Source organism: Canis aureus, chromosome 1, assembly GCF_053574225.1.
Source record: "Canis aureus isolate CA01 chromosome 1, VMU_Caureus_v.1.0, whole genome shotgun sequence".
Lineage (NCBI taxonomy): Eukaryota > Metazoa > Chordata > Mammalia > Carnivora > Canidae > Canis > Canis aureus.
In genome coordinates this window covers 40,791,981-40,804,428 of record NC_135611.1, presented here as the reverse complement: position 1 = coordinate 40,804,428, position 12,448 = coordinate 40,791,981, and positions in this window count along the sequence as shown.

Below are 12,448 nucleotides of genomic sequence, written 5' to 3'. Positions count from 1 at the left end.
CCCAGGTCCCCAGGATTAAGCCCTGGACTGAAGGCACCATTAAACTGCTGAGCCACCCAGGCTGCCCCAATATCTTAATTTCTTGAGAATTTAAATCTTTAGTTTTTTTTTTTTCTTGCTAACTGTTGTGCATAATGGCTTCTTGTGCGTTTTTAATTTTTTTTAGGATTTTATTTATTTGAGAGAGAGAGAGAAAGAGTATGAGCAAGAGAGAGAGAGAGGGAGCAGGAGGAGAGGGAGAAGCAAACTCTCCATTGAGCAGGGAGCCCAACATGGGGCTCAATCTCAGGACCCTGGGATCATGACCTGAGCCAAAGCTATTCAGGCACCCTTCAATTTTTTTAAATAGGGAATACATAATTTGGGACTTCTAAGATACCTAAATTGAAAATGCTTTTCTCCAAAGAGGATTTATATTTGCCTTTCAGGCAAATCACGTGACCCGAAGCCACTTTGATTTCTTGTCTTGTAGTTTCCATGTCATGTATTGTGTAGACCATAGTGAGAGTTAACAAAATATCCCCTGATATTAAAACAGTCTGTTTTAAGGTCTATTCTTATCTCCATCATTGCAGAGCTGGGAAGATGCCTGTAGATATGCTTTTCTAGCCTAAACTTTCTCCAGTGATGAGCTCTTCTAGTCCCTGGCTTTATATGAAGCTCTTAGACTCACATTCCCAACTCTCTTGGGGCCTCAAAAGTACAAATTTCAGAACTTAGCATTTCAAGGAAAAATCCTTATGTGCAAAAGCTGATGTGTTAGATGTGAAAGACTAAGTTTTTAGGTTTTTTGTTTTGTTTTGTTTTAGAGAGAGAGAAAGAGAATGCCCTGAACAGAGGGGTAGAGGGAGAGAAAGAATCTCAAACATACTCTCTACCGAGTGCAGAGCTAAACACAGGGCTCAGTCTCACAACCCTGAGATCATGATCTGAGCTGAAATCAAGAGTCAGACACAACTGACTGAGTCACCCAGGCACCCTGAAAGACTGTAGTTTTAACAAAGATGTATGTATAGAAACACAGAGTTCTATTAATCAGATAGTGGTTTTAATAGTGGTGAGCTCCCATCATAGCATCCATCAGGTATCCTTAACTAGATATAGGGCAGGCATGGTGCCACATTTCTACTCCTAACATCCAGGGTAAAGTGACCATGTTTCCTGTTTCTTCTCTTTTGTTTCTCTAGGTTTCTGAAGAACTCAAAACTGGGCTCCAGTAATATGTCCTACTTGCTTTTGCTAAAATCTGAGGAAAAAAAAAGCTTAGCAAGATGTAGTAGCCAGATTATTTTTTATTAACAGGAAAAAAAAGTTATTTTAAGGCTAGAATTGCTCACTCATTATAACTTTTCTGTCAAGTTTCTGTCTTACCTGTTGAATTTTCAAAGGTTTTGATCAGGAGTAGTAAAACCTTAAAGTAGAGAAGCTATAAGTAGGGGCAACAAAAGAAACTTTAATTAGGCGTCTGCTTTCACAAGTGTCTTTAAATAAATTGGTTGTTTTTTAGTTACTGAAAGATATATTTCAGATCTACATTTTCCATTAATCATAAAAATTTTTTTAATCTCAGGTTTGACATTTCTTCCCCATCTAGACTGAGTCACAAAGAATACATAATAGATAGTAAAATCGAAATCACAGAAGGCTTACCTTTCAGTGGTTGTTGCTATGAAACTGTTTGAATGGGAAATTTTAGAGAAGCTTGCGCTTCCTGTTGTTAAATGATAGAATATGGAGATCCCCTTAATTTTCAAAATTGTCTTTTTTTAAAGCAAGTAATCTCAGCTATTCTTGCTAATGGAACAATCTTCATTCTTACCAGGTCTTAACCCACACAGAACTGCCCTTGAGATTTAATTTTGCATTTGCCTTCTTCTTTATGTGCCTTGTGCATTGAATGGGCGGATGGGCAGCGTTTTTGAGAGATGATTCATGTGCCATTAAAAGGCTGAATGATTATTATTTATTTTACCTAGGACATTCAGAAGCTTGAGAAACACAGGGACAGCAGTTATACGAAAAGAGAAGTTAGAGACGTGCCGCTTTGCTGTCGTGAATCTAGAGCAAGACCACAGTGACCACTGGCTTCTGAAAAAGAGGAAAGTTTTCTTTTGTTTCCTCCAAAGGCAGTTTAGTCTGGCACAGAGAGCTTGGGGTTCTGTGACAGACAACTTGAGAGCAAAGACAAGCAGTGGAGGGGAGAGCAACATGATCGTGTGGCTGAAGCAGAGGACTGTGAAGGGTACCGAGCATGGAAAGGGAGGAGGAAACCAGGAAAGGAGTGCACTGAGAAGCTAGGCTTTGACTTGCCAGGCAGTGGAAAATTAGAACCTATTCCTGAGAAAGGAGGCAGTGCTGGGATCACTAAGGAAAGCTACTCTGTGTAGAGGATCTTCACCAGAGGTTGGCACCAAATTCCTCAGATGGGGTTGTGTACGATTCCTTCAACATCTGTTGAACACATAGTCCTCAATCCAGATTCACATCAAAGTAGGCTTCCTAGAGGAGGTGATGTAGAAGCCAGAGCCTGCCAGGGATATCCACTTGGTGTGGCGCCAGAACATGGAATGGGGTTCACAACAATAAAAATGTTTAAAACTCACACCATCCTTGCTTATATAACCACTCATTTGGCATTACAGGAAATAACTCAGATATCCTTGGAATGGTCATGGATGGACAGGCTTTTAGTAAAATTTTGACATGGTGCAGGGTCATAATGGAGACCACCTGGCTGATGGGGGCTCACCTTGAACTGTGTTGGTGGGTTTTGTGGCAGAGGGCTAGCCGGGGGCCGTCCTGAGAACTGGCACCTTGTCTGATTCATCTCTTCACATCTGGCAAGCAGGAGTGTATTTCCCTCACATCGAGTGGGAAACCAGCCTCACAAATTCTGCAATCTCAGCAGATGGCAGTAAATATATTTTTAACTTTATCATAAGTGTTGTTTCATAATTATGTTGATAATATCTACTACTCATTCTCTGAAACAAACCAGACACACATCTGTGGCCTTTCCTCCCAGCATATGCTTATGGGAAGTAATGTGATGGGTCTCACGGTAAAGCTCACTAATCTTCAGGTCCGTCCTAGGTGTGTGGGCCCAGGTGATGCTGTATCGTGGGAGGACAGCTGCTCCTTGGCCTGCCAGCCGACCCTCAGGTGCAAGGATTCACCCTGTGGCTCCTCTGCCCATCTTCCTATTATAGAGAAGTATGCTTAGCTGAGTAAATGGTGGCCATAACTGACTACTCTGAAGCAAGGCGGTTTGGGGATTGGGGACTATATTCGTTTCCTAGAGCTGCCATTACAAATTACCACAAACCGGGTGGCTTAAAACAACAGAAATTCACTCTCACAGTGCTGAGAGGCTAGACGTCCAAAACCACTGTGTTGGCAGGGCCATGGTCCCTCGCCTCTTCCTAGCTTCTGGTGGTGCTCCTCGGCTTACAGCCACTTCACTCCAGTGTCCACTTCTCTTCATCTTGCCTTTCCCGTGGCTGCTGTATGTGTCTGCATCCAACTCTCCCTCTCCTCTCTCTTATGAAGACATTGGATTTAGGGCCCACCCTAATCCAGTGTGACCATTTACCTTGATTACGTCTGTGGAGGTCCTCTTTCCAAATAAAGTCCCATTCACGGATACTGGAGGTTAAGACTTGAGCACATCTTTGGGGAGGGGGTACAATTCAACACACAGTAAGGGGTGAGGTATTTTCAAAATTCAAGATAAAGCCTGTGCAGCATTCTGGCCAGAGGCCAGCAAAGATGCTCCAAGCTGACCCCTAGAGCCCAGGTTTCTAGACATGGAACATTGCAAGTGCTCAAATGTGACCACTTAAAACCCACGCCCAGGAGTAGGTGCCTTAGTTTACCACATTTTATCACCATTCATTCTTTGTCCTCAGCCTAGTTTCCTCTACCTGGTTCTCATAAACCTCATGCCTTTTGATTTGTAGTCTCTCTTTCTAGCCATGGAAGGAGGGATAGACCATCTCATATCTCCTCAGGGCTTTTGTGAGAGAACCACAAACTCCAGGAAAGGTGGGCTCCCCAGAGTTACCTGACATCCATAGGAGCTCTGTGTTGCAGCAGCCTTAGGGAAATTTTCCAGAATGCTAACTTACTTAGATTATATAGATATGATCTCGCTATCTAAGTAGAGAATGTCTCCAGGACCAAACACAGGGGCATCTGAACCCCGGGTTAGCGAACCAAGCAGTAAACAACAGGGCAGTAGACACAGAAGTCCAGGATGGAGAAGGAATAAAGGAAGTTGGCGAGTGCCCTGGCAGACCATGACTTTTATGGCCCTAGTTTTTCAACCTGGAGCACTCTGAGACCGTTGGTTTTCCCAGCCTGGTAGCTTCATGATGGCTTAAAAATGAAAATCATTTTGCTTAAAAAGACAACAAAATGGCCCGTGCAAGATAGAACATAGTCATTAGTGATTTGGTTAATTTTATTTTTAAAATTAAAATGCCTCTTGGAAAAGTTTTCAAAGTTTTTGAAAAACTGAGGTGAGTTACTTCAGCTTGAGGTTGAGCCCCAACCATCTGGATCTTGCCAAGCTTCCTCATGTCTCTGAGCCTGGGCCTAGACTTTCCCTCCACCTGGAATGTCCCAGGGAACCCAGACTTCTGGAAACTCCAGCGTGTCATCTGAAGCCAGCTGAGCCTTTATTTCCTCCAGGAAGCCTCCTCTGTGCAGAGGCACAGGATGGGAATTTCCTCCTCGCTGAACCCTCTAGTCCAGTGGTTCTCTGTCAAAGGCCACTTTTGCCCCCACAGGAACACTTGACAATATTGGGGAACATTTGTAGTTGTCACAATGTGATGAACTGTGCTACAGTTGTTGGCGAGTGGAGGCCACAGAAGCTGCTGAACACCCTCCAGTGCACAGGATGGTAGGTCCCCACAGCAAAGAATTTTCCAGCCCCAAACATCAGTAGCACAAGACTGAGAAATCCTGCCCTAGTCTAACATTTACCACATGACCGTAATTCTTCGTTTACAGTCATGCCTCTCCTCAGTCAGAGGCAGAAACTTTGTTCAGTTGGTGCTTATGTTCTCTGCCGGGTGCAGGGTGTGAAATGACATTGGGATGTCCTTAACAGTCTTTATTGCCTTCATCCTTGCCGTTAACATCACATCTCAGGTGGAACTCAGAGGAGTGATGCCTAGATAATATTTAATAAAATTGCTAAAATTGTTGTAAGTGCAGAATTGTTTTAACTTAAATCATTGGCTAAGCCAGTCAGCAATGACAACTGCTTCTCTGCTTGCTTCTGTATAAATTGTAGGTGTACCCATTCCCATTGAGGACAGAGAGCATTGTTTCACTTGTCTCTGTAGCTCTGTGACAGTGTTTCAGCTTTTCCTGGGTGCTAGGCTTTGCCATTAATAACTTCTAGTAATCCTATCTTCATTAAAATTTGTGGTCCAAATAGTAACGGCCATCTATGGAGCAATTAAGACATGCCGGGCACTATTCTAAGCTCTTTGAATACATGGATTAATTTCATTCTCATCATATCTCATGAGATTGATATGATTACCATCCCCATAGGAGGGAACTGAGGCACAGAGAGATTAAACCCTTTGTTTAGTTTACACAGTTAATAAGTGGCAGGACAGTCAGAGTCTGAGTTTATGACACCAAACTATGATTAATAAGCTTAGATCCTTTTTCATACCATTCTTCAGAATGAATTCCAGATCATGCATGATTCAAGACCTGATCATTAAAAAATGTTACAAGTTCAGAGAAAACACATTTACAATTTCAGGATAAGGAAGGATTTCCTTTTTTTTTTTTTTTTTTAAGGTTTTATTTATTTATTCATGAGAGACACAGAGAGAGGCAGAGACATAGGCAGAGGGAGAAGCAGTTTCCCTGCCAGGAGTCCAATGCGGGACTCTATCCCAGGACCCTGGGATCATGCCCTGAGCTGAAGGCAGACACTCAACCACTGAGCCACCCAGGTGCCCTGGGAAGGATTTCTCAACATTCAAATGGCACAAATGATAAAGAAAGGGCAATAATTCTGACTACCCCAAAGTCAAAACATCTGCCAAACACCATAAACAAAGCCAAAGACAAGTGGTAGACTGGGCGCAGATAGTTTACAGCACGCACGGAAGATCAGGGTTAACATGAAGACTATGTGAGGCTGGATAGCAAAATCCGCAAGGGCCGTGGAGGGAGAGGAGGAAATCGCAAGGCCAGTCAACGTGAAGCGACCCCAGCTTTGCTCACCACCAGGGAAGTGAAAGGTGGGACCGTGAGAGGTGATACACCATTTCTCACACATCGGACTGGCAAAGAGCAGCGTGTCTCGCCCTCCCATATGCTGGCGAGGAGACACGAAACAAGAGCTGAAGCGTCGGTGGGGAGCGGCCGAGTGGTACCCAAGGGGCCAGGATGCAGCAAGAGGGTGCTCTCGGGGTCCCTGATGCTATAGGTAGAGCGGGGCCTCCAGGGCTGACATCTGCACATTCGTTCCTTTGTGTGCTCCTCCCTGGGGAGGGCCTGTACCCACACTTAGCATCCCCTGTCCACCCCCCCACTTCCTCTCTGTCTCACCACAGGGGCCAGAGTGGGCAGAAATAGCCCCGGGGCAGATTCCAGGCCCAGGGGAGCGAGTGAAGAGGGAAGTGCTCCAGGTGTGCCCCCCTGCCCTCCTCAGGGTTCTAAGGGCTTCAGGGAGTGTAGGCCCGAGCCCCTCATGGCTGTGAGTGGAAGGCCGCCCGCTGTCCTCCCTTACACCCCTCCTGGGCAGAGTCTCGTTTGGGGTCCGTGATATCCTAACAAAGATTGTCACCTCTCGCAGACCTTACATCTCATTCAATTGGGAATAAGTAGCCTACATCGTGGCTCAATCCCTTTGGCTCCTCAGGGTCAGGGCAACTCGGTGATTTTAGCTATGAGGGGATCAGCGAGGTTCCTCGAGATCAACTGTAACTGGCCCCATACAGTGGTCCTTTTCTTATACAGACAGAGGAGTCACAATTTTTCTCATCTAAATAATGTCTCCAAGATTTCAGACGCAGGGTTCTAGGACCCCTGCCGAGTACTTACCTGATTAGTTGGGCAGGTGCAAACGTCTTTCTTGTAGAACTGTTTGGTGCTGTGCTGGGCACTGGGGGGCCTCTCCCGTGCAGAGGGGCTACTCACCTGGGGTTGAACACAAATCAGGATCTTTAAGGTTCCTGGCCCGGGGCTGTGTTAAGTGCACAGCAGGGTGTGCTCCTCAGAGAATCACATCTGTCCCCCCACCTCCCGTCTCTGAGCTTCTAAAGGACTTGAACTGGAAATATCCTGGGATGTGTTACTCAGCATAAGGATTTAGATTTCTCCTAAAATCTAATAGAAGGAAATTCCGTTCCTTTGGTTGGAAAACCCTGCATGCTCTATTTGGGATCTGGGAGCTGAGAGGCTACATATGTGCCCACGTAGCGAGGGTACTTTGGAACTCTGGGTCCTGACCCAACCACTTACTGAGCAAACTCTAGCAGTTTAGTTACCCTTTATCACCCCAATGATCCTATCTCAAAAGCAGGAATAGCAATTCTGAGGCTCAAATTGAGCTGTTGTGGGGCTAGGACACTGATGGAAGACACTGGATACAGCCAGAGGCTCTAAACAAACCATAGTTGTTCTTAGGAAATCCACTGTGCCAGAAAACTCAAAGCGAGAACTAGTGCTTGGATGAAGTGACTTTTTATTTTTATTTTTTAAAGATTTTATGTATTTATTCATGAGATACATACACACACACACACACACACACACAGAAGCAAAGACACAGGCAAAGGGAGAAGCAGGTTCCTAGAAGGGAGCCTGATGTGGGACTCGATCCCAGGTCTCCAGGATCGTGCCCTGGGCTGAAGGCGGCACTAAACTGCTGAGCCACCCGGGCTGCCCTGAAGTGACTTTTTAAATCTAGATCCTAATACCATGTTCTTTTTTGTTCTAATCATTTTTTAAAAAGATTTATTTTACTCATTTGCTTGTTTGAGAGAGAGAGAGAGAGAGACCCTTGGAGAGAGCATGAGCAGGGGGGAAGAGGAAGCAGACTCTCCACTGAGCAGGGAGCCCAAGGTAGGGCTCGATCCCAGACTCTGGGATCATGACCTGAGCCAAAGGCAGATGCTTCACTGACTGAACAGGGCCCCCCTGTTCTAATCATTTCTTTCTTTCTTTAAAGATTTTATTTATTTATCTGAGAGAAAGAGTGAGCACATGCGGGGGTTGGGGGAGGGGCAGAGGGAGAAGCCGACTCCCGCTGAGCAGGGAACCTGATTTGGGGCTCCATCCCAGGACCCCGAGATCATGACCTGAGCTGAACGCAGACGCTTAACTGACTGAGCCACCCAGGCACCCCTCATCATTTCTGATCTTGCTTTCATTGCGATGATCGCATTCCCTCTGTGGCTTAATATTCTAGACTGTCTCACATTTTCTGTGGGAGACAGATGGGGGAAAAATTAAGAAAAGCAGCACATACCAGCCAATTAATGGCACACCTGAACTCTCAGATTCTAGACCCAGCTTGACCAGTAACTGGCTCCACTGTGCGTCCTTGGGCAAGTCACTTTAGAAAACTGTCACTGCTGGTTGGTGGGCCGCTTGTGGTTTTTGTTCTCTGCTCTCACTCTGACTCCAGCGTGACCCCATCAGGCATCCCCTGACGCAGGAAACAGATGCTGAGTCCGGGCTGGGGTGCCCATGCCCTGCAGGCTGCAGATGCCCTGGTAGGTGGGCCTGCAGTCAGGCTCCCCCTGGCACGGAGGCAGAAGCAGCCGCCCACCCCATGCAGGGCTGCAGTGAGGACAGCTCAGCGTCCTGTTACAGAGGCCAGTGGCCCTAGCCCGAAGGTTCCTGTGACTAGTTTGGGACTCTGACAGAAGGGCCAGGGTCCTCCTCCATGCCCATGCGCCTGGGCACCCTTAGCTAGTAGGCTTTCCTTCTCTCCCTCCCTGTTTTGCTCTTGCATGCTTTAGTTTTGTTTGTAAAGTCAGAAGCACCGACCCTCCTTGGGAGCACCTCGGATCAGGTGCTCTCCTCGGCCAAAGGCCTGAGTGGAAACTTGGAACGGAAACTCTGAACGCCTTTGTTCTCTGAGTCTTTCCTGGCTTTCCTGTGCAGCCTGCCCATGCCCTCAGAGGGTTTGTTTTGCATGCGGTTGTTAAACTTTGATTCGGTGACTCATGCTGGGGCGAAGGCTTCAAGTCTACCTCCCTCATTTGATTGCTTTCTTCTTTTCCTTTATTAAAAAAAAAAACAACTCAAAGCAAAACTCCCTTGGCAGCTGAGTGTGACTCTGGCGTCCAGGAAGGAGAGCTTTGGCATGAAGTCCCTCCTAATGTCTGCATGGCTCCCCCAGCTTGGGTGACACCTGGCTGACTGGGAGCAGAGCAGCGGTGTGGCAGCCGAGGGGAGCTGGGGGCGCTGAGGGGAGGAGCCCTGGTGTCCACTGCGGAGGCCGGAGGGACACGCCCTGCTGGTGAGTGCCTGCCCCTGGCCATCAATCTGTATGACCCCCGTAGGCCCCCTGAAGACTTGGGTCCAGGGCTGGAGGAGAGAGACAGAACATAATGGGACGGGGAGGCAGTGGGGGGGGGGGGGTAGGTAGGAGAACAGTTCTTGGATTAGCATTATTCTGAGCAATTTGATTTCCATGCCTTATGTGATTTTCAGTATGCGGATAAAAAAAAATTAGGTGAAATTCTTGCTTATGTTAGCACAATTGTGTTTAATTTCATGAGGGCTTTCTTGGGAGAAGGATTAATTGGAGGAGCTTTTTGGTTTAAGTAAAAACTCCTGCTGTGATCTTTGGAGATATTTTAATTTTATGAAATCAGAAGGTCTAGAATGCTCAGGAACATTTTCAACCTGTCTCCAGGCTCTTAAAGTCATCTTGTAGACTAGATACTGATTTGGAGGTGTCTAGTTTCCTGGCAGATCAGGAATATTTGGCAGTGGCCCCAAGCCCTGTCTCTCCTTTTTTTTCTTTTTTAAAGATTTTATTTATTTATTCATGATAGAGAGAGAGAGAGAGAGAGAGAGAGGCAGAGACACAGGCAGAGGGAGAAGCAGGCTCCATGCAGGGAGCCCGACGTGGGACTGGATCCCAAGCCCTGTCTCTCCTAAAGGATGGCTCTGTGGGCTTTGAGAAGGCCCACGAGGACAAACAAATCTTAATTGCAGGCAATTTTGACTAATCCCCTGTGGCCGTTAGAAACCTCAGCCATGCCTCCAGGATTAGGAAGTCCTCTCCAAGCCCGGTGAAGCCAACCCAGGAGCCCCAATACTTGACACACGAATAGGTTGGGTGTAGAAGATAGTGGAGGGTGGTTTTTAAAAAACTTGTTTCAGAGCTGCCCTGGGGCATGAATCAGGGCTTCTGTGTACACACTTGTGTGTGTATCTAAAGTAACCTACAGCAGCACAGAAGAGCAGGACGCACGTTCAAGGAGAAAACAAAAGGCCAGGCCACCCATGCTCACAGCAGCGCTATTGACAGCGGCCAAAAGGTGGCAGCACCCCGAGTGTCCATCAGCAGGTGAACCGATAAACCAAAGGTGGTCTATAGACAGAATGGAAAGTTATCCAGCCTTAAAAAGGAAGAAAATTCTGATGTAGGCTTGCAACAGAGTGAGCCTTGAAAACATTACGCTGAGTGAAATAAGCCAGTCAGGAAAGGACAAATACTGGGTGATAACCCTTCGAGAAGGTACCTAGAGTCGTCAAACTCATAGAGGCGGAAAGTAGCGGTGTGGTTACTGGGAACAGTGTGGGGAGAGGGCGGGGTGTCAGTGTCTCATGGGAACAGGGTTTCGGTCTTACAGGATGAAAACGTTCTGGAAATGGATGGTGGTGATGGTTGCTTCATGCCACGGAACTGCACTCGTAAAGATCGTGACTCTGGGCAATTTTATGTTGTGGATAAATTACCACAGTTTAAAAAAAAATTATAATGCCCTTTAAAAATCCCCCAAAAATGCGAGGCCAAAAACACAAATTTCGTGGGTTGAAGTCTTTGCCTATCTGTGACTTCCCCAAAATCTGACAAACTCCACTGATCTGAGCTGAGTGAGAAAACTGCACGGACCATGTTAACGAGAACCTTCTCCTCATCATGGCCATGACTGCGGGCTCTCCCAGTGTGGTGGATGGCTCTGGGGCTGGAGGAGGTGAACAGGCCCGGGTTCGAGGGTCTGGGGCAATGTGGTGAACGCAGGCGTCCTGGGGCCGATGCTTGCGCTCGCCTTGCCCTGTGGCCCCCTGAGCAGCCCCCGGCACACCCTCTGGGCCCGGCGGTGGCAGGCATCACCCCCCTTGGGAGACTGGTCCCTCCCATTCATTAGCTGCGGGACCCCGGGTAAGTTGGCAAAACCTGTTTTCTTTAGTTTTCTTACTTGCGACAGGAGAGATGAGGTAGCCCTTTACGTCCCCCACAGAGGTTGGGCTCTCCAGGGATACTGTGGAAGGGAGCGCTTCTAGCTCCCTGTGGAAGCGCGGGCGAGGCCGGCCGCTGTCAGAGCTGCCAAGGAGGCTGAAGATTTTCAAAGTGTCACTAATCATCTGTGCCGTTGGTGACTTCCAGTCAAGCTTGAGGAAGAAACCTGAAATGAAATTGTTCAAACTTTCAGGACTTAAAAATAGAAAGGGGTAGGATGCTGCTGGCGATGCTGCAGCTCAAAGGCCGGGCATCTCAAGGGGCGGATTGTGTGGCCTGAGGAGGGCAGACCCCGCCTCCCCCACCTCAGGTTTCTGATTTAGAAGTTTTAAAAGGAAATGAAGTTGATTTTAAAGTCTCAAGGGGCAAAAGAAAGCCTGTGAAGTGGGTGGATTCTTTCAGTTGATCTTGTGTAAAAACAGCTCTCCTGTCCCACGCATAACCTTTCAAAAGTCTCCTCAGAAAAAGGAGCTCTTTGGGGGGCACCTGGCTGGCTCAGTTGGTGGAGTGTTGCTACTCTTGATCTGGGGGTTGTGAGTTCGAGCCCCATATTGATTACTTTAAAAAAATCTTTAAAAAAAAAGGAAAAAGAAAAGAAAAGAAAAGAAAAGGAGCTCTTTTGGAACTTGTGTGGAGAGCTGCCGAGGACAAGGCCTCATGTGGCCACTCTCATTCCCCCGTCCCAGGTAAAAAGCCCCAGGTCTTTTCATTTTGAAAATGTTTTTGATGCTATCATACTGGACCACAAAGTTATAAAATCAGCATGGACTCTCCTTGCAGCTGTTACTTTGTGACTAAAGAGAAGTCACCTAGCCCAGCTGTGTTTTGGGTTTTTTCTTTTCCGCAATAATAAGATGTTACCTCCTTCTTGAACACAACTCAAAGCAGCACATTACTTTGCCACTCTGCCACTGCTAACTGTATAACCTTGGCCCTGTGCCATTCTGAGCCTCAGTTTCTTCACCTGTGAAAAGGGAAGACTGT